General features: G+C 46.4%; 1 pseudogene; it reads left to right on the top strand.

Annotated features, from left to right (window-relative positions):
• Window positions 1-16,161: 16,161 nt before the first annotated feature.
• LOC122554702 (calcium-activated chloride channel regulator 3A-1-like) overlaps window positions 16,162-22,527 on the top strand; it is a 50,299-nt pseudogene continuing 43,933 nt past the window's right edge.

Here is a 22,527-nt window from a genome sequence, read left to right as displayed (position 1 = left end):
AGAAGATAGGCAGGTAGGACAAGTCATGGGGACAGTGATGAGCTGGAAGTTTGGGACTGGGGTGGGGGAAGGGGAAATGAGGAAACTGTTGAAGTCCACATTGATGCCCTGGGGTTGAAGTGTTCCGAGGCGGAAGATGGGGCGTTCTTCCTCCAGGCGTCTGGTGGTGAGGGAGCGGTGGTGAAGGAGGCCCAGGACATCCATGACCTCGGCAGAGTGGGAGGGGGAATTGAAATGTTGGGCCACAGGGCGGTGTGGTTGATTGGTGCGGGTGTCCCTGAGATGTTCCCTGAAGCGCTCTGCTCGGAGGCGTCCAGTCTCCCCAATATAGAGGAGACCACATCGGGAGCAAAGGATACAATAAATGATATTAGTGGATGTGCCGGTAAAACTTTGATGGATGTGGAAGGCTCCTTTAGGGCCTTGGGTGGAGGTGAGGGAGGAGGTGTGGGCGCAGGTTTTGCAATTCCTGCAGTGGCAGGGTAAGGTGCCAGGATGGGAGGGTGGGTTTTTGGGGGGCATGGACCTGACCAGGTAGTCACGGAGGGAACGGTCTTGCGGAAGGCAGAAAGGGGTGGGGAGGGAAATATATCCCTAGTGGTGGGATCTGTTTGGAGGTGTCGGAAATGTCGGCGGATGATTTGGTTTATGCGAAGGATGGTAGAGTGGAAGGTGAGCACCAGGGGCGTTCTGTCCTTGTTACGGTTGGAGGGGTGGGGTCTGAGGGCGGCGGTGCGGGATGTGGACGAGATGCGTTGGAGGCCATCTTTAACAACGTGGGAAGGGAAATTGCGATCTCTAAAGAAGGAGGCCATCTGGTGTGTTCTGTGGTGGAACTGGTCCTCCTGGGAGCAGATACGGCAGAGGCAGAGGAATTGGGAATACGAGATGGCATTTTTGCAGGAGGTAGGGCGGAAAGAGGTGTAATCCAGGTAGCTGTGGGAGTCGGTGGGTTTGTAAAACATGTCAGTGTCAAGTCGGACTTCACTAATGGAGATGGAGAGGTCCAGGAAGGGGAGGGAGGTGTCAGAGATGGTCCAGGTAAATTTAAGGTCAGGGTGGAATGTGTTGGTGAAGTTGATGATTTGCTCAACCTCCTCGCGTGAGCACGAGCTGGCGCCAATGCAGTCATCAATGTAGCGGAGGAAGAGGTGGGGAGTGGTGCCGGTGTAATTTCACAAGATCGACTGTTCTACGTAGCTAACAAAGAGGCAGGCATAGCTGGGGCCCATATGGGTGCCCATGGCTACCCCTTTGGTCTGGAGGAAGTGGGAGGATTCGAAGGAGAAATTGTTAAGGGTGAGGACCAGTTCGGCCAAACGAATGAGGGTGTCAGTGGAAGGATATTGTTGGGGACGTCAAGAGAGGAAGAAACGAAGGGCTTGGAGGCCCTGGTCATGGCGGATGTACCTATTACCAATAAGAGACAATCCAACCACTGCCCGTGGACATTTGATGGTGTTATCATCCCTGAATCCCCCACTATCAACATCTTGGGAGTTCTCATTGATCAGAAACTCAACTGGACTCACCACATAAACACAGTAGTGACAAGAGCAGGACAGAAGATAGGAATACTGTGACGAGTAACTCATCTCCTGACTCCCGAAAATCTACAAAGCACGAGTGTGATGGAATACTCCACACTTGTCTGAATGGATGCAGCTCCAACAACACACAAAAAGCTTGACAGCATTCAGCACAAAACAGTCCATTTGATTGACACTACATCCACAAATATCCAATCCCTCCACCATCGACACTCAGTAACATCAGTGTGTACTATCAACAAGATGCACTGCAGAAATTCACCAAAGATCCTCAGACAGTACTTTCCATTCCCACAACCATTTCCATCTGGAAGGACAAAGGCAGCTGATACACGGGAACACCACCACCTTCATGTTCCCCTCCAAGCCACTCACCAATCTGACTTGAAAATATATCCCAGTTACTTCACTGTCGCTGGATCAAAATTCCCTCCCTAATGGTATTGTAGGTCAACTCACAGCAGATAGACTGCAGCTGTTCAAGAAGGCAGCTCACCCCCCCCTTCTCAGGGGCAACAAGGGATGGAAAATAAATACTGCAGTCAGCGACGCCCACATCCCACAAAGTGAACTAAAATATACTGATCTGCTGGAAAACAGTTCAATGCTAAGTTTACTATTTAACAAACTTCTCATGCAGTTCTGGTCACCCAACTACAGAAAGGATATTACTGAACTGGAAAGAGCGCAGAAAACATTCTGGATAAGAAGGTTTGAATTATAAGGTAAGGCTGGTTAGGCTGAGACTTTTTTCCCTGGACTATTGGAGACTGAGATTTGATCTTATAGATGTGTGTAAAATCATGAGAGGCATAGATAAAGCAGATAGCCAACAGCTCTTCTCTGTATTAGGGGAGCCTAAAACTAGATGGTACAGGTTTAAGGTGAAAGTGGAGAGATACAAAAGGGCCCAGATTGGCATTTCTTTTACAGAGGGTGCTGAGTGTCTGAAATGGGCTGCCAGAGGTAGTGGCAGAGGCGAGTATAATTTTGTCACTGTATAAACATTTGGACAGGTACATGGATGGGATAGGTATGGAGGGATGTGGACCAATCACAGGCAAATGGGACTAGATTAACTGTGAAAACTGGGCAGCATGGACAGGTTGGGCCCAAGACCGGAAATTTGGCTGCCCTGATGTTTTTCCAGCACCAAAAACATCCCAAACAAGCTGCAGTATTGGAGCTACTGACATTTTGACTCGGTATTTTAAAAGAATTACTGCAAAATCCTACCATAGCCAGCATCACACAGTGCCTTATAAGATTTTACACATGGTCTATTTTATTCATTGAATTTAAATTTCACCAGTTGCTTTGGTGGGATTTGAGTGTGTGTCCCCAGAGCATTAAGCTGGGCCTTCAGTCCAGTAACATTATCACTATCCCCACCATAACATATAAACATATCGGAATAGTTAGTGCTGAATCTTACAAACCACTGCAGGATAGCACATTGCTGAAACAAATGTCAGTATTGGAGTTTCTCACAGATTAAATATCCAATCACTTCTCTGGAGTATTAAAACTCAATGCATTTACTTTGGTAGAAAATGTAGTGTATTTGGGAAAATATATTTTGGATTACTTTAAAATGTTAGCTCAAATACTAATATTGCTGGGATTTGAGAGCAATTAACATTCTCAGAACGGATTGTGTATCGAAACATCAGAAGTTTCTTTTGACAAGTTGAAATAAGATAATGGCGTGGATATGTTCTTAAGTATATACTATGCTTCTTGTAAAGATTCCATACATTTGTAACAGTTTCTCTGTCTCCAGTGCACCCATCTGATAATACCATTGTCAAGACCATGAAGTGTAAAATCTCTCTCTTGTACGTCAATTGAAGAACAATGACAGAACATTGTCTCCCTGCTATAGGAAGGATGCTGTGAAACTTGAAAAGGGTTCAGAAAAGATTTACAAGGACATTGCCATGTTTGGAGGGTTTGAGCTACACAGAGAGGTAGGGTTGGTTTCCCTGGAGCATTGGAGGCTGAGGAGTGACCTTATAGATGTTTATAAAGCCAGAACTAGAGGGTCTAGGTTTAAGGATATCTGATCGGCGTGGACGAGTTGGACTGAGGATCTGTTTCTGTGCCATATATCTCCATGTCTCTACAACAGCTTCACTTCCTGTCCTTCTCTATTCACAGTCGTTCCTTCCTCAAACAGTGGTGGGGTCCATCTCCCACTGCAGTTGGTTTCACTGTCATCACCTGTAATTTCCACAACTTTAAGTGAAGCCACCTTTAAGCTCCACAACTCTAACAGGACAGTTCACTGCATGACAACTGACACATGTGCCCAGCACTGCATTGTTTGTATTTCTTATCCTGGCATCTTTACATCTAAGAGTCAAAAAGTGTTGTGCTGGAAAAGCACAGCAGATCAGGCAGCATCCGAGGAGCAGGAGATTCACGTTTCGGGCCTAAGCCCTTCATCAGGATTGTAGCATGGGGAAAGGGGACTGAGAGATAAATAGGAGGCTGGGGGTGGGGTGGGGGGATGGCAGCTGGGAAGGTGACAGGTGCATGCAGGTGGGGGGTAATTGTGATAGGTTGGTGGGGAGGATGGAGCAGATAGGTGGGAAGGAAGTTGGACAGGTAGGACAGTTCAAGAGGGTGATGCCAAGTTAGAGCGTTGGATTTGGGATGAGGTTGGGGGTCTGTGGGGTGATGGAGGGGACATAAGGAAACTGTTGATGTTGACGTTGATGCCATGTGGCTGAAGTGTCCCAAGGCAGAAGATGAGGTGTTCTTCCTCCAGTGATCAGGTGGCTTGGATTTGGTTGTGGAGGAGGCACAGGACTTGGTGGAGTTGGAGGGGGAGTAGAAGTGGTCGGCCAGAGGGCAGTGGGATTGTTTGGTGCGTGTGGCCCAGAGATGTTCCCTGAAGTGCTTTGCAAGTTGGTATCCTGAATCCCTAATGTAGAGCGCATCGAGACCAACAGACACAATAGATGAGGTAGGTGGATGTGCAGAAAAATCTCTGCCGGGTGTGGAAGGATCCTTTCGGCCTTGGATGGAAGTGAGTAGGGAGGGGTGGGCACAGGTTTTACACCTATTGCACTGGCAGGGGAAGGTGCCGTTAGTAGAGGAGGGGTTGGTGGGCGGTGTTCACCTAATGAGGGAGTCATGGAGGGAATGATCTCTGTGAAATGCAGATTAAGGGTGGGGAGGGAGATATATCTCTGGTGGTGGTGTCTAATTGATGCGCTGTATCCGGATATTAGTGGTGTGGAAGGTGAGGACCTGAGAGGGGTTCTATTCAGTGTTGTGGTTGGAGGGGTGGGGTTCAAGGGTGGAGATGCAGGAAGTGGAGGAGATGTGCTGGAGAACATTGTTGACCACGTGGGAGGAAAATTTGCAGTCCTTGAAACAGGAGGCCATCTGGGATATCCTGGAGTGGAGCTGCTCCTCCTGGGAGCAGATATGGCTAAGGTGGAGGAATTGAGGGTAAGGGGTCGCATTTTTACAGTGAGGGAGAAGGTGGGGAGTGCGCGGTAGCCGAGGTAGCTGTGGGAGTGAGTGGGTTTGAAGTTGGTTGCTGGTGATGCAGAGGTCCAGAAAGGGGAGTGCAGTATCTGAGATGGTCCAGGTGAACTTAAGGTCAGGGTGGAAGGTGTTAGTGATGTGGGAGCACAAGGTGGCAGCAATACAATCATGAATATGGTGGAGTAAAAGGTGGGGGATTGTGTCAATGTAACTGCAAAAGGTAGAATATTCCATGTATCTAATGAAGAGTCAGGCTTAGTTAGGGCCCATGCAGGTGTCCATGGCTACCCCTTTGGTCTGAAGGAACTGGGAGGGTTTGAAGGAGAAGTTGAGAGTGAGGACCAGTTCCACCAATGCAATGCATGTGTCACTGGAAGGGTACTGGTTGGGTCGGCAGGAGTGGAAGAAACGGAGGGCTAGGAGGCATTCGGCATCGTGGATGGATGTGTACAGGGGCTGGATGGCCATGGTGAACATGCCGTGATGGGCAGCACGGTGGCACAGTGGTTAGCACTGCTGCCTCACAGCGCCAGAGACCCGGGTTCAATTCCCGACTCAGGCGACTGACTGTGTGGAGTTTGCACGTTCTCCCCGTGTCTGCGTGGGTTTTCTCCGGGTGCTCCGGTTTCCTCCCACAGTCCAAAGATGTGCAGGTCAGGTGAATTGGCCATGCTAAATTGCCCGTAGTGTTAGGTAATAAGGGGTAGATGTAGGGGTATGGGTGGGTTGCGCTTCGGCGGGTCGGTGTGGACTTGTTGGGCCGAAGGGCCTGTTTCCACACTGTAAGTAATCTAATCTAATCTAAAAAAAAACATGAGTCATTACGAGTTGGGGAAATGAAAGTCATGGAGGAGGTGGAGGGTGTCCCGCATTTACATGGGTAGATCCTGGACCAAGAAGGACAGGATGGTGTCAAGGTATGTCGATATAGGTTTACTGGAGCAAGTGCAATAGGAGGGGATGGGTCGACTGAGACAGTCAGGCTTGTAAATTTTGGGGAGGGGGTAGAACCGGGCAGTGGGGTGTTCTCGGACTATGACGTTGGAGGCTGTGGATGGCATGTTCCCTGAGGTATTGAGGTTGTGGATGGTCTGGGAGATGATAGTTTGGTGATGGGAGATGAGGTCGTGATCGAGAGCACGATGGGAGGAGGTGTCCATGAATTGGCGTCTGGCTTCAGCGGTGTTCAGGTTAATGCCCCAAACTACTAAGGCATTTGATGGTGAGATTCTGGTTTGAGTGGAGGGAATGGAATGCTGCACATTGCGAGGGTGAGAGTTTAGAGAGGGTGAGACTACCTGGACTACACCTCCTCCCCTCCTCCTGTAAAAACACTATTCCTTATTCCCAATTCCTCCGCCTTGGCCACAACTGCTCCCAGGAGGACCAATTCCACTCCAGAATATCCTAGATGGTCTCCTACTTCAAGGACCACAACTTCCTCTCCCAGGTGGTCAGCAATGTCCTCCAGCACACCTCCTCCACTTCCTGCACCTCCGCCCTTGAACCTCACACCTCCAACTGCAATGAGACAGAACGGCCCTGGCCTCACGTTCCACCCCACCAATCTCTGGATACAAGTCATCCTCCGCCTTTTCTGCCACCTGCAGTCAGTCCCCACCACCAGAGATTTATTTCCCTCCTCACCCCTTTCACATTCCACAGAGAACATTCCATCCGTGAATCCCTTGTTAGGTCCAAGACCCCCACCAAAGCTGAAAATGTGTTGCTGGAAAAGCGCAGCAGGTCAGGCAGCATCCAAGGAACAGGCCTGACCTGCTGCGCTTTTCCAACAACACATTTTCAGCTCTGATCTCCAGCATCTGCAGTCCTCACTTTCTCCTCCAAGACCCCCACCAACCCACCTTCCATCCAACGCCTTCCCTTGTCACCGCAAGACATGTGAGACCTGAGCCTAAACCTCTCCTATCTTATCCACCCAGGTCGCAAAGGATTACTTCCACATCCTGCAGAGATTTTCTTGCACCTCCAAACACCTCATCTACTGTGTCCGTTACTCTTGATGTGGTTTTCTCTACATTGGGGAGACATGATTTCAACTTACAGAGCATTTCATAGAACATCTCTGGGACACCCTGGGCCTCCTTCACTGCCAAACCCTAGCAACCTGATGTCTGAAGAAACAACACTCCATCTTCTGCCTTCAGACCCTCCAACCGTGCAGGATCAATGTCGACTTCACCAGTTTCCTCATCTCCCTCCCTGCACCTTATTCCAGATCCAACTCAGCACTGCCCTCTTGACCTGTCTTACCTGAGCATCCTCCTTCCCATCTATCCGCTCCACCCTCCACTCCATTCTATCACCATCACTTCCCAACTATCAAATTCCTTGCTCCCTTGCCCCCTGCCCCACATCCCATTTATCTCTCAGCCCCCTTGGGCCGACATTCCTGATGAAGAGCTTATGCTTGAAATATCAACTCTCCTGCTCCTCGGATGTTTCCTGACCTGCTGTGCTTTTCCAGTGCCACACGTTTTTACTCTGATCTCCACCATCTGCCGTCCTCACTTTCTCCCACTGAAGTGTCAAGTGCCAGATTGCTTCAAGTTGGTCAGCAAAGTGGTCGTCTAATTTTTCGTTGGTTTTCCAAATGCAGAGGATACCTGAAGTGGACAGTGGTTTATTCACACTGGCAATGTTCATTCAAAGGATTGCTTGGTACTCAGGATGTGTTGAGTGCACTTCTGCTTAGATGTACAGATGCAAGGATACGAGAAGCAAGCAATGCAGTGGTGAGAACATGAGCCAGCTGTCCTGGACTAGAACTGCCCCTTTAAAGATGAGGAGCTTAAAGTTGGGTTCATGTGGAGATGTGGAAATCACAGGTGATGACAGTGAAGCCCGCTGCAGTGGGAGATGGATCCGAGCACTGTTTGAGGGGGGAACAAGGGTGAATGCAGTTTGGAAAATGAAGCAGTTGAACATCCTGCCAAGGTAGTGGCTCTTTAAATGAGGTAAAAGGGAGAGATTTTACACATCATGGTGTTGATGATGGTATTATCGGATGGAATGCAGTGGAGACAGAGAAACGATCACAAATGCATGGAGTGTTTCCAAGTAGCACGTTGAGTATTTAAGAATCTATCCACAGCATTATCTTATTTCCGCTTGTCAAAAGAAGCTTCCGATGTTTAGATGCACAATCTGTTCTCCAAGATGAGAATGTTAATTGCTCAACAATCCCAGCAGTTTAAGTATTTAAACTCATAATCTAAATGACATTTTCTACCACAATAAATGCGCTGAGTTTTAATGAATGAATACTCCAGAGAAGAGTTACAAATGACACTGAATTTGTGAGCAACTTCAATACTGACTTACATTTATGACATTTTGTTTCAGCAATGTGTTGGCCTCCAGTGGTTTGTGGGATTCAGCACTAACTGTTCCCATATATTTATATGTTATGGTGGGGATAGTGATAATGTTACCTGACTGAAGGCCCAGGCTAATGCTGTGGGGACACAGGTTCAAATCCCACTCCAGCAGTTGATAAAATTTAAATTCAATGAATAAAATAGATCATGGGGTACAATCTTTTTAGGAACTGTGTGATGCTGGTTATGGTAGGATTTCCAACAGAAATTGATGAAAATTCTGGTGAGGCCCAATACAACAGGAGCATATTTGTGCACTTCTTAACACTTTCAAAATGCAATGCAGCAAGTGTCTGGCTAGACATGGCAAATTACAACTAAGATGATTATTACCTGTTAAGCATGTTGTTAATGGCTCAACTCATCAACAATCTTCCATCCTCACATTCCAATCACTCAATCTGCACTATCAGCATCCTTCCTCTTCCATTATTGCATAAATGCTGCCCCTTCACATCAGCTCTGATGAAGAGTCATCTAGACTCACAAGTCAAAGAGTGTGGTGCTGGAAAAGCACAGCAGGTCAGGCAGCATCCAAGGAGCAGGAGCATTGATGTTTCAAGCAAACGTTCTTCATCAGGAAAAAGAGCTGATGAAAGGTTTATGCTCAAAATGTCGATTCTCCTGCTCCTCTGAAGCTGCCTGACAGGCTGTGCTTTTCCAGCACCACACTCTTCGACTCTGATCTCCAGCATCTGCAGTCCTCATGTTCTCCCATCTGGACCAACAATGTGAGTTCGCTGTCTCTGCACAGATGCTGCCTGACCTGCTGTGACTTCCAGCCTTTTTTTGCTCAAAGGTCAAAAACCAATTTATTGGCGCCATGTACACATTATTTTCTGTGCAAACTTTGCAGCTAGATAACTTGAAATGCATTTCTCCCAGAAGGAAACGTTTACCTATAAACAGGAAAAGAGGAAAGAACTGTTGTGACAGATAATGTGGCTAATGGGTGTTGCGCATTCTTTAAATGTTTCCTTGTTAACCCATGAAACAATGACACTGACTGTATCGAGGCTTGGATCTAATGAGGGCTTTTGTCTTTCGCAGAAACAAGGTCAGGAACAGTAACACAGAAAGTGAAGGAACAAAAATAGTTCCTCGAACTTTAGCTGTTCCTGTAGTGTCTTGTTTTCCTGGATTAAGGACACCTCAAGACATTTGAAGCATATTGTTGAACAGGAGAGTGAAAAACCAGACATTATTGTACACATTGGTAGGAATGACATAGTTAGGGAAAAGATTCAGGGTTTACAGAGTGAATATAAGAAGTTTGGTAGAAGATTAAAAAACAGAACCTCTAAAGTAGGAATCTCTGGTTTATTCCTGGTGCCGAATGAATGAGAATAAAAGGATAAAGGAGATAAATTAATGGTTGAAGATGTGGTGTCATGTTCAGGGATTTGGGTTCTTGGGTCATTGGGATCTCCACTGAGGCAGAGAAGACCTGTTCAAAAAGGGTGGGTTTCACCTGAACTGCAAAGGGACCAAGATCCCCGCAGGGAGATTTACTAATTCTATTAAGAGAGACAGTAAACTATTCCAGTGGGTGTGGCGGTGGAGGGATCCCAAGTAGCAAAGTAAATAGATAGATTTGGATGGTTGTGAATCTGAAAAGTATAATTAATTAGAAAAGACAGACAATAGCATTTCAGCGAATGAAGTTACTCTGAAGAATTAAACTGCATTTTATTGCAGTGTATGGGGTCTTCCAGGTAAGGCTGATGAACTCAGGGCATGTTTGGGAACATGGGACTGGCACATCATAGCTATTACAGAAACTTGGCCAGGGGATGGGCAGCACTGATAGCTCAATGTTTCACATGATACAGGAAGGAAAGGAAAGGAGGCAAACCATTAGGGGAGTGGCATTTTTGATTAAGGAAAGCATTACTGCTGATACCAGACAAGATATTTCAGAAAGATTGCCCGGTGAATATATATGGGTTGGAGTTAGAAATAAAAAAGAAATGATCATCTTGTTGGGCTTGTACTATAGGCCCTTCAATAGTCAGATGGAAATCGAAGATTGAATTGAGAATTATGATCACTATACCCAAAATATACCACCACTATTCATAGACAGCATGGTGGCTCACAGCGTCAGGGATCCGGGTTTGAGTCCCGCCTCAGGTGATTGTCTGTCTGGAGTTTGCATATTCTCCCCGTGTCTGTGTGGGGTTCCTCCCACAATCCAAAGATGTGTCAGGTTAAGTGAATTTGCCACGCTAAATTGCCCATATGTCCAAGGATGTGAAGGGCTGATGCATTGGTCTGGGGTAAATATAGGGGAATGGGTCTGGGTGGGTTACTCTTCAGGGTATCGATGTGGACATGTTGGGCTGAAGGGCCTGTTTCCACACTGTAGAGATTATATGATTCTAAAAAATATACAGAGAGATCTCAGATATATGTAGGAATAATATATATGTAGGAATAATACGATTCTAATTGTTGGTGATTTTAATTTTCCAAACACTGACTGGGTCTACTATCATGTTAAAGGTTTGGATGGTGAACAATTTTTTACTTGTGTTCAAGAATACTTTCCTTATTAATTTGCAAATGTTCTGTCTCGAGAAGGAACAAAATGTGACCTTCTCTTCGGGTGTAAAACAGGACAAGTGACTGAAGTGATTAGAATTATAGAATCCCTACAATGTTGAAGCAGGCCATTCAACCTATCGAGTCCACAATGGCTCTCTGTAGAGTATCCCACACTGACCCTTGTTCCATCCTATCCCTGCAACCCGGCATTTCCCATGGCTAATCTACCCAGCCTGCACATCCCTGGACATTATGGGCAATTCAGCACAGGCCAATCAATGTAACCATCACATCTTTGGACTGTGGGAGGAAACCAGAGCACCCAGAGGAAACTCACAAAGAACATGCAAACTCCACACAGACAGTCACCCGAGATCCCTAACACTTTGAGGGAGCAGTGCTAACCATGAGCCACCATGCTGCCTATGAATAGTAGAGGTACATTTTAGGTATAGTGATCATAATTCTATTTGTTTTAAAATAGTTACAGGAAAGCATTAGCCTTTCATTAAATTTTATAATTGCAGGAAGGCATATTTTAATGTTATAGACAAGAACTTTCAAAAGTTGATTGGAGTATTCTGTTCACATGTAAAGTGATGCCTGATAATGGAAGGCTTTTAAAAGTGTTATTACGAGACTTCGAGTCATTATGTTCCTGTTAGAGTGAAAGGTAGGACTGGTTGGTTCAGAGAATAACTGATGAATAAAGATATTCAGCTTTTAGTCAAGAATAAAAGAGAATCATATATAAGATATTGACATTGGGTTCAAATGAATCTATTGAACAATACAAAATGTGCAGAATAATTCTTAAGAGGGAGATCAAGAAAGTAAAGACAGGATATGAGGCAGCCTTGGCAGATAGAACAATGAAAATTTACAGCCCAGGAACAGGCCCTTCGGCCCTCCAAGCCTGAGCCGATCCAAATGTACTGTCTAAACCTGTCGGTCAATTCCTAAGCATCTGTATCCCTCTGCTCCCCAGCAACTCATGCATTTATCCAGACGCATCTTAAATGAATCTACTATGCCTGCCTCAACCACCTCTGTTGGCAACGTGTTCCAAACGCCCACCACCCTCTGTATGAAGTACTTACTGCGTGTCTGCCCCTTAAACTTTCCACCTCTCACCTTGAAAGCATGACCTCTCGTTATTGAATCCTTCACCCTGGGAAAAAGTTTGTCTCTATCCACCCTGTCTATACCCTTCAATCAGGTCCCCTCTCAATCTCCTTTTTTATAATGAAAATAAACCTAACCTAATCAATCATAAGGTGAAAGATAAGGTGAAAGATAATCCAAAGAGATTCTACAAATGCATTAAGAGCAAGAAAGTAACTATAGAGTGTGAGGGGCCCCTTAAAGATCAAAGAGGTCATCTTTGTGTTGTACCTCAGGAGATGGGGGAGATATTGAATGAGTATTTTGCATCAGTTTTTTTTACTGTGGAGAATGAAATGGAGTTTAGAGAACTAAAAAAAAAAGGATGCTTTCAAAAAGTTCACGTTACAGAAGAGGAAGTGCTGCATATCTCAGAAAAAATGAAGGTGCATAAATCTATCGCACCTGACCTATTGTAACCCAAGGCGTTGTGGGACGTTAGGGAGGAAATTGCAGGGCCCCTTTGGAAAAACATTTGTATAACCTATTACCACTGGTGAGGTGTCAGATAACTGGAGAGTGACTCATATAACCAGTCGGCCCAACAAGTCTACATTGACCCTCCGAAGATTAAGGAGAAAGTGAGGTCTGCAGATGCTGGAGATCAGAGCTGGAAATGTGTTGCTGGAAAAGCGCAGCAGGTCAGGCAGCATCCAGGGAACAGGAGAATCGACGTTTCGGGCATAAGCCCTTCTTCAGGAATGAGGAAAGTTGGTCCAGCAGGCTAAGATAAAAGATAGGGAGGAGGGACTTGGGGGAGGGGCGTCGGAAATGTGATAGGTGGAAAGAGGTCAAGGTGAGGGTGATAGGTCAGACTGGGGTGGGGGCGGAGAGGTCGGGAAGAAGATTGCAGGTTAGGAAGGCGGTGCTGAATTCGATGGATTTGACTGAGACAGGGTGGGGGGAGGGGAAATGAGGAAACTGGTGAAATCCGAGTTCATCCCTTGTGGCTGGAGGGTTCCTAGGCGGAAGATGAGGCGTTCTTCCTCCAACCGTCGTTTTGTTGTGGTCTGACTATGGAGGAGTCCAAAGACCTGCATATCCTTGGTGGAGTGGGAGGGGGAATTGAAATGTTGAGCTACAGGGTGGTTGGGTTGGTTGGTCCGGGTGTCCCAGAGGTGTTCTCTGAAACACTCCGCAAGTAGCCGGCCTGTCTCCCCAATATAGAGGAGGCCACATCGGGTGCAGAGGATGCAATAGATGATGTGTGTGGAGGTGCAGGTGAATCTGTGGCGGATATGGAAGTTTCCTTTGGGGCCTTGGAGGGAGGTGAGGGGGGAGGTGTGGGCGCAAGTCTTGCACCTCCTGCGGTTGCAGGGGAAGGTGCCGGGAGTGGAGGTTGGGTTGGTGGGGGGTGTGGATCTGACGAGGGAGTCACGGAGGGAGTGGTCTTTACGGAATGCTGATAGGGGAGGGGAGGGAAATATATCCTTGGTGGTGGGGTCCGTTTGGAGGTAGCGGAAATGACGGCGGATGATGCGCTGTACATGGAGATTGGTGGGGTGGTAGGTGAGGACCAGTGGGGTTCTGTCCTGGTGGCGGTTGGAGGGGCGGGGCTCAAGGGCGGAGGAGCGGGAAGTGGAAGAGATGCGGTGAAGGGCATCGTCGACCACGTCGGGGGGGAAATTGCGGTCCTTGAAGAAGGAGGCCATCTGGGTTGTGCGTTTTTGGAACTGGTCCTCCTGGGAGCAGATGCGGCGGAGTCGAAGGAATTGGGAGAATGGGATGGCGTTTTTACAGGGGGCAGGATGGGAGGAGGTGTAGTCCAGGTAGCTGTGGGAGTCGGTCGGTTTGTAGTAGATGTCCGTGTTGATTCGGTCGCCTGAGATAGAAATAGAAAGGTCGAGGAAGGGGAGGGAGGAATCTGAGACTGTCCAGGTGAATTTGAGGTCGGGGTGGAAGGTGTTGGTGAAGTGGATGAACTGTTCAACCTCCTCGTGGGAGCACAAGGCAGCGCCGATACAGTCATCGATGTCGCGGAGGAAAAGGTGGGGGGTGGAGCCAGTGTAGTTGCGGAAGATGGATTGTTCCACATATCCTACGAAGAGGCAGGCATAGCTGATAGCTGTTCGGGACACCACCCATGCCCTCCACCTGCTCCATGATTTTCGCTTCCCCGGTCCCCAACGCCTTATTTTCACTATGGACATCCAGTCCCTGTACACCTCCATCCCCCATCACGAAGGACTCAAAGCCCTCCGCTTCTTTCTTTCCCGCCGTACCAACCAGTACCCTTCCACTGACACCCTCCTTCGACTGACTAAACTGGTCCTCACCCTGAACAACTTCTCTTTCCAATCCTCCCACTTCCTCCAAACGAAAGGAGTAGCCATGGGCACCCGCATGGGCCCCAGCTATGCCTGCCTCTTCTTCCGCCTAGGAACCCTCCAACCACAAGGGATGAACTCAGATTTCACCAGTTTCCTCATTTCCCCTCCCCCCACCCTGTCTCAGTCAAATCCATCGAATTCAGCACCGCCTTCCTAACCTGCAATCTTCTTCCCGACCACTCCGCCCCCACCCCAGTCTGACCTATCACCCTCACCTTGACCTCTTTCCACCTATCACATTTCCGACGCCCCTCCCCCAAGTCCCTCCTCCCTATCTTTTATCTTAGCCTGCTGGACCAACTTTCCTCATTCCTGAAGAAGGGCTTATGCCCGAAACGTCGATTTTCCTGTTCCCTGGATGCTGCCTGACCTGCTGCACTTTTCCAGCAACACATTTCCACCTCCGAAGATTAACCCACCCAGATCTCTACCTTATGTTTACCCTTGACTAAGGTACATCACCTACACATCCCTGAACACCACAGGGCAATTTAGCACAGCCAATTCACCTAACCTGCACATCTTTGGACTGTGGGAGAAAATCAGAGCCCCTGGAAAAACCCGCACAGACACGGGGAGAATGTGCAAACTCTACACAAACAGTCGCCCAAGGCTGGAATCAAACCAGGGTCCATGGTGCTGTGAGGTAGCAGTGCTAACCACTGAGCCACTGTGCACATGTTGTGCCTTTGTTTAAGGAGTGATATAAGGAGAAGCCTGAAAACAAGAGACATGCACATCTGATTCAGTGATGGGCATGTTTTTTGAAGTGATTCTGAAAAATAGGACTTATATGCATTTGGAGAGGCAAGGAATGATTAGGGATAGTTAACATGATTTTGTGTCATGGAAATTGTGTCTCACAAGGTCAGATGTGTTCCAACAAAATGCCCTTTGTCATTTACCAACGAGCAAATACAGCAAATAGAAGTAGGCCATTCGGCCCCTGAGACTACTTTGCCATTCAATAAGATTGTACCTGACCTTTGGTGTTTCAAATTCCATGTTCTCCATCTATCCCTGTCAATCCTCGATTGATTCAATCCAAGTTGACTGGGAGCAGTTACTTGCAGATAAAACAGTATCAGAGCAGGAGGAGGAATTCAAGGAGGAAATAGCATGAGTAGAGGGCAGCTAGGTCCCATGAAAAAAACCAAAGGTTGGAGCCAGGCTGGAACCCGAATTGTTGAGGGACATAAAGTTTCAGTTAAGGAAGAAAGTAGTGGCTTATTGCAGATCCTAATGTGCAGAATTCCTGAAGTATTACAAAAAGCTTGGATGGGAGAGGATTGAAAAGGAAAGTAGGAAAACAAAGAATGGTGCACAAGGACAGGGGAGGAAGCTAATGAGGTAATTTTGGGATGACAGCGAAGGAAGTACGCTCGGTCTTGCAGAGAGCAACCTTCCTCCGAAATTCATCAAAATCATTAGAGAGAAGAAGTTTGAGAGGTGAGTTAATAGAGACATACAAGATGATCAGAGGATTAGGTAGGGTGCACAGTGAGAGTCCTGTGTTTTCTTTAGCAACAATCCAAATCAATTGGATTTCACTGGATACCACGTTCCATGGGTCACTGCAGGAAAGCCTTTATTTACATGTTACGACATCAGAGACCATTATATGAATCTGACAAGCTATAGTCTGGAAACAATCTGAACACAGCAGTAATGAGATTCCAAAAAGCTTTTGTCTTGGTGCTCAGCTATCTTCTGTGTGGTTCTATTCTAAAGTGTACCGAAATAAAGCTGGAGAATAATCGATATCGAGACATCGTTATTGCCATTAACCCGAACGTTCAACATAATGAACAGCTGATTCAAAATATTCAGGTGAGTTATTGATGTGTTGAATATTGGTATGAATTAATTATTTTGTTTCATTGTATGTCGTTTAATGTTATATTTAATGTTAAGAATTCAGGATTTGCTGAGAGGGGGAGTTAAAGGAATATATTAAATACTTTTTCTTTAGTCCTGAACTCACTGCCACATCCCTTCCATGTGTACCTACCTTGAAGAAGTTCAGCTCTTCAGTTGCGATGAAGGTTCACAGAACCCAAAATGTTAACTCTGCTTTCTCTTTACAAGACCTGCAGAGTTTTTCAGGCAATTTCTCATTTTGTTTCTGATTTTCAGTATCCACGGTTCTTTATGTTTTTTTAATTATATTTGTTTCCCTCTCACCATTTGATGAATGAATGGAGCTGTTTTAATATTAAAACTGGGTTTTTGTTTTATAGGAAATAGTGACTGCAGCCTCCTCCTACCTTCACTGAGCGACCAAACAGCGAGTTTATTTCGCAGATGTGAAATCCTGCTGCCTGTAACATGGCCAGTTCCCATGTGGTTCATAGAGTGACAACTGAGTCCTATAAGAAGGTAAGGACAGAGGGTGAAGAGTAACAATTACCCGGAATCTCCTTCTGCTCAGCTGCTGAGGCCTCACAAAACCCATCTACGATTGAGTGGTTTTATTTTGCCCTCTGATGTAGCAGCAGCAACTCTGAGGCAATTCTCACAGAATCTGAGACTTGAGAAATGTTGTCTTGAGCATGAAAATCATCTCTGGCTGAATATGTGTGGAGTTTCCACACTTTCTCTGTGTCTCCATGCGTTTCCTTTGGTGCTCTAGTTTCCTCTCACAGTCTGGGAATGTGCAGTTAGGTGGATTAGCCATGGTAAATTCCGGGGTTACAGGAATAGACTTGGTGGTGGTGTGTGGGGGGGGGGGGGGGTGAGTCTAACCTGGTCAGCTCAGGTTACATAGAGTCATAGAGATGTACAGCACAGACACAGACCCTTCAGTGCAGTTCGTCCATGCTGACGAGATATCCCAACCCAATCTAGTCCCACCTGCCAGCACCTGGCTCAAATCCCTCCAAACACTTCCTATTCATATACCAACCAAATGCCTTTTAAGTATTGCAATTCTACCAGCCTCCAACACTTCTTCTGGCAGCTCATTCCATACATGCAGTACCCTCTACTTGGAAAAGTTGCCCCTTAGGTACCTTTTACATCTTTGCCCTCTCACCTAAACCTATGCCTTCTAGTTCTGGACTCCCAAATCCCAGGGAAAAGGCCTTGTCTATTTATCCTATCCATGCCCCTCATGATTTTATAAACCTCTATAAGGTCGCCCCTCAGCCTTTGATGCTCCAGGAAAACAGCCCTAGCTTATACAGCCTCTTCCTATAGCTCAAATCCTCCAAACCTGGCAACATTCTTGTAATTTTTTTTTCTGAACTCTTTCAAGTTTCACAACATCCTTCTGCTAGGAAGGTGACTCGAATTGCACGCAATATTCCAATGATGGCCTAACCAACATCCTGTACAGCCGCAATATGACCTCCCAACTCCTGTTCTCAATGCTCTGAACAATAAAGGAAAGCATACCAAACGCCTTCTTCACTATCCTATCTACCATTGACTCCACTTTCAAGGAGCTATGAACCTACACTCCAAGGTCTCTTTGTTCAGCCACACTCCCTCGGACCTTACCATTAAGTGGATAAGTGCTACTAAGACTTGCTTTCCCAAAATGCAGCACGTCACATTTATCCATCTGCCACTTCTCAGCCCATTGGCCCATCTGGTCAAGATCCTTTTGTAATCTGAGGTAACCTTCTTCGCTGAGAAAGTGAGGACTGCAGATGCTGGAGATCAGAGCTGAAAATGTGTTGCTGGAAAAGCGCAGCAGGTCAGGCAGCATCCAAGGATCAGGAGAATCAACGTTTCGGGTACAAGCCCTGAAGAAGGGCTTGTGCCCGAAACGTCGATTCTCCTGTTCCTTGGATGCTGCCTGACCTGCTGCACTTTTCCAGCAACACATTTTCAGCTCTAACCTTCTTCGCTGTCCACTACACCTCCAATTTTGAGGTCATCTGCAAACTTACTAACTATACCCGGGTTCAATTCCCGCCTCAGGTGACTAACTGTGTGGAGTTTGCACGTTCTCCCCGTGTCTGCGTGGGTTTCCTCCGGGTGCTCCAGTTTCCTCCCACAGTCACAAAGATGTGCAGGTCAGGTGAATTGGCCATGCTAAATTGCCCGTAGTGTTAGGTAAGGGGTAAATGTAGGGGTATGGGTGGGTTGCGCTTCGGCCGTGCGGTGTGGACTTGTTGGGCCGAAGGGCCTGTTTCCACACTGTAGGTAATCTAATCTAATCTAATCTAATAAATCCTATGTTCATATCCAAATCATTTATGTAAATGATGAACAGTAGTGGACCCAACACTGATCCTTGTGGCACTCCACTGGTCACAGGCCTCCAGTCTGAAAAACAACCCTCCACCATCACCTTCTGCTTTCTACCTTCAAGCCAGTTCTGTATCCAAATGGCTAGTTCTCTCTGTATTTCATGAGATCTAAACTTGCTCATCAGTCTTCCATGGGGAACCTTGTCAAATGCCTTACTGAAGTCCATATAGAACACGTCCACCATTCTGCCCTCATCAATCTTCTTTGTTACTTTTTCAAAAAACTCAATCAAGTTTGTGAAACAGGATTTCCCACGCACAAAGCCATGTTGATTATCCCTAATCAGTCCTTGCTTTTCCAAATATGTGTAAATCCTGTCCTTAAGGATTCCCTCCAACAACTTGCCCACCACCGATGTGAGGCTCACCGCTCTATAGTTCCCTGGCTTGTCCTTACCACATTTATTAAACAGTGGCACCACTTTAGCCAACCTTCAGTCTTCTTGCACCTCACCTGTGATGAACAATGATACAAATATCTCAGCAAGGGACCCAGCAATCACTTCCTCACTGCTCACAGAGTTCTCGGGTACACCTGATCAAGTCTAGGGGATTTATCCACCTTTATGTGTTTCAAGACATCCAGCACTTCCTCCACTGTAATATGAACATTTTTCAAGATGTCACCATCTATTTCCCTACATTCTATATCTTCCATGTCCTTCTCCACAGTAAACACTGATGCAAAATACTCATTAGTATCTCCCCCATCTCCTGCGGCTCCACACAAAGGCCACCTTGCTGATCTTAGAGGGATCCTATTCTCTCCCTAGTTACTCTTTTGTCCTTAAAAAAACTCTTTAGATTCTCCTTAACCCTGTTTGCCAAAGCTATCCCATGTCAGCTTTCTGCCCTTCTGATTTCCCTCTTAAGTATACTGCTACTCCCTTTATACTCTAAAGATTCTCCCAATCTCTCTTGTCTATACCTGACATATGCTTCCTTCTTTTTTTTAACCAAACCCTCAATTTCTCGAGTCATCCAGCATTCTCTACACCTACCAGCCTTTCCTTCCACCCTAAGGCGAATATACAGTCTCTGGACTCTCGTTATCTCATTCTTGAATGCTTCCTGAATGCGAATATCTACCCCCAATCAACCTTTGAAAGTTCTTGCCTAATACCGTCAAAATTAACCTTCCTCCAATTTCGAACTTCAACTGCTACTTTAAAACTAATTGAATTATGGTCACTGGCCCTAATGTGCTCCCCCACTGACACATGCTCAGGCTGCATGTAGAAATCAACTCCATAAGCAAAGCCAGGATGAATATCGAGCCCATTCCAAAATAGAAAAGGGAAACATAAATTCGGAAGCAATTATGAGGAGCAAATTATTGTGAATGCTGGAATCTGTACTGAAAACAAAAGTTGCTGGAAATCACAATGGTACACAAGCAGGAGGCTGGAAGAACAGAGCAAGCCAGGCAGCATCAGGAGGTGCAGAAGTCAATGTTTCAGGTGTAACCCTTCTTCACGTGGTGACAGAACAAGATAATATTTCGATTCTAGATGACTCTTCGTCAGAGCTGACGTGAAGTATGCAGTGGTTGGGGGGGGGAGTGCTGGGGGAGAAAAGGTGCTGATAGTGCCGAGTGAGTGATCAGAATGTGAGAGTGGCAGAAGAATGGTGTGTTGAACTTCTTTTAGTTTTAATTGTTCCATTTTATGTCACAGTGTGCTCTGTCCCTTCACCACCACCCCACAAACCCTCCCCCACCCTCTCCAGTGGGACCCTCTGTCCTTCCCAGTTTGGCAGGTGGACACACCACTGTTCTGTCATTCTCACATTCTGATCACTTAATATGCTCTATCAGCATCATTTCTTCCCCAGCACTCCACCCCTGACCAATGCATAAATGCTGCCAACTCTACTTCATGTCAGTTTTTTCTCCAGGGTTGTTGCCTGACCTGCTGTGATTACCAGCATTGTTTGTTTTCACTCAAATATTTATTGTTTTAGTTTTATTCACACATGGGATGTGGGTTTTGCTGGCCGGCACAGCCTTTATTGCCAGTCCCTAGTTACCCGAGAGAAGGCGATGGTGAGCTGCCTTTTTGAACCACTGTAGTCTATGTCCTGTAGGTAGACACACAGTGCTCAGCAAAACTGACACCTCAGGGGAGATACAGCTTTGAACTAATTACTGCAGGGAGCAGACATTTGAAGGGAAGTTTTAAAGTCAAAATTACACAAACATTAAGGGTAGTGAAGAGGCGAATGATAATCGAAGTCTGACAGGAAGGGATAGAAAATATGCGTAGAAGAATGCATCTGAAAATGGAACCAGAATAATTTATAATGATGAAAAGCTTACGACTTTTTAAAAATCTGAATACATACAGCATTTGTATCGTGTAGATGATGGCTTTGTGATACTATTGCTTCAGTATTAATCCGGAGATGCAGTAATGTTCTGGGACAGGAGTTCCAATCCTATCATGACAGATGATGGAGTTTGAAAACAATGTTAAAAATCAGGAATTTAGTGTCTAATGATGAGGAACACCCCACCTGGATCACCAATGACCTTTAGACCATCACATAATGGAGTGTAATTCATAGAATCCCTGCAGAACAGAATCCCCACAGAATAGAATCCTGACCAGAATAGAATCCCTACAATGTGGAAATAGGCCATTTTGGCCCAACAAATCCACACCAACCCACTGAAGAACAACCCAACCAGCCCCACACCCCACCCCACATTCGCTCCTCACCAATGCACACAACCTACATATCTCTGAACACTACAGGCAATTTAGCATGCAATTCACCTGCACATCTTAGTGATTTTGGGAGGAATACAGGATAAATGTGGATTTCAACAGCTTTTCATTTCCCCTCCTCCCACATTATCCCAGTCCCAAGCCTCCAACTCGGTACCGCCCTCCAGACCGGTCCATCACTGCCCCCTCTGACCTATCACCTGCTCCCTCACCTTCATTCACCTATCGCTTTCCCACTTACCTCCCCTCAATCCCACCCCCCCTCCCATTTATTTCTCAGCCCCGACCCCCAAGCCTCATGCCTGATGAAGGGCTAATGCATGAAACGTCGATTCTCCTCCTTGGATGTTGCCTGACCTGCTGTGCTTTTCTAACACCACACTCTTGACTCTGATCTCCAGCATTTGCAGTCTGCACTTTCTCTCACCTCGGGAAAACCCAGGTTTCCTGCCGCAGGGAAGAATGTGGGTCAAGATTAGAGTGGTGCTGGAAAAGCACAGCAGGTCAGGCAGCATCTAAGGAGCAGGAAAATCAATAATTCGGGCAAAAGCCCTTCATGCAAATTCCACACAGACAGTTGCCTGAGGCAGGAATCAAATTCGGGTCCCTGGTGCTGTGAGGCAGCAGTGCTAACCACTGAGCCACCGTGCTGCCCCTAACTGAGTCACTGTGCCACCCTGGCCATTCGGCCCATTGAGTCTGCTTTGTAATTTGATCAGTGGCTGATATATTTCTCAACCCCATTTTCCTACATTCTCCCTGTGACCCTTGATCCCCTTACTAACCAAGAACCTGTCTACCCTGGTATTAAATGCATTCAATGACTTGGTCTTGACAGCCTTCTCCATGAACATGTTCCAGAAATTAATCACTCTGTGGCTTAAGGAATTCCTAAAGGGAATTCTAAAGGGTCATTCCTTACTCTGAGCCTGTGTTTTTGAGTCCTAGTTTCTCCAAATGTGGAAACATCTCCTCCATGTCTCCTCTCTCCAGGCCTCTCAGAATTTTTTAATTTCAATCTGATCCCCCTTCAACCTTCTAAACTC

Source organism: Chiloscyllium plagiosum, unplaced genomic scaffold (assembly GCF_037043375.1).
Source record: "Chiloscyllium plagiosum isolate Xiang-an unplaced genomic scaffold, Cpla_swu_hap1 HiC_scaffold_9, whole genome shotgun sequence".
NCBI classification, from domain to species: Eukaryota; Metazoa; Chordata; class Chondrichthyes; order Orectolobiformes; family Hemiscylliidae; genus Chiloscyllium; species Chiloscyllium plagiosum.
The sequence above is the reverse complement of the archived record's forward strand: the minus strand, read 5'-3'. Positions and strand labels throughout refer to the sequence as shown.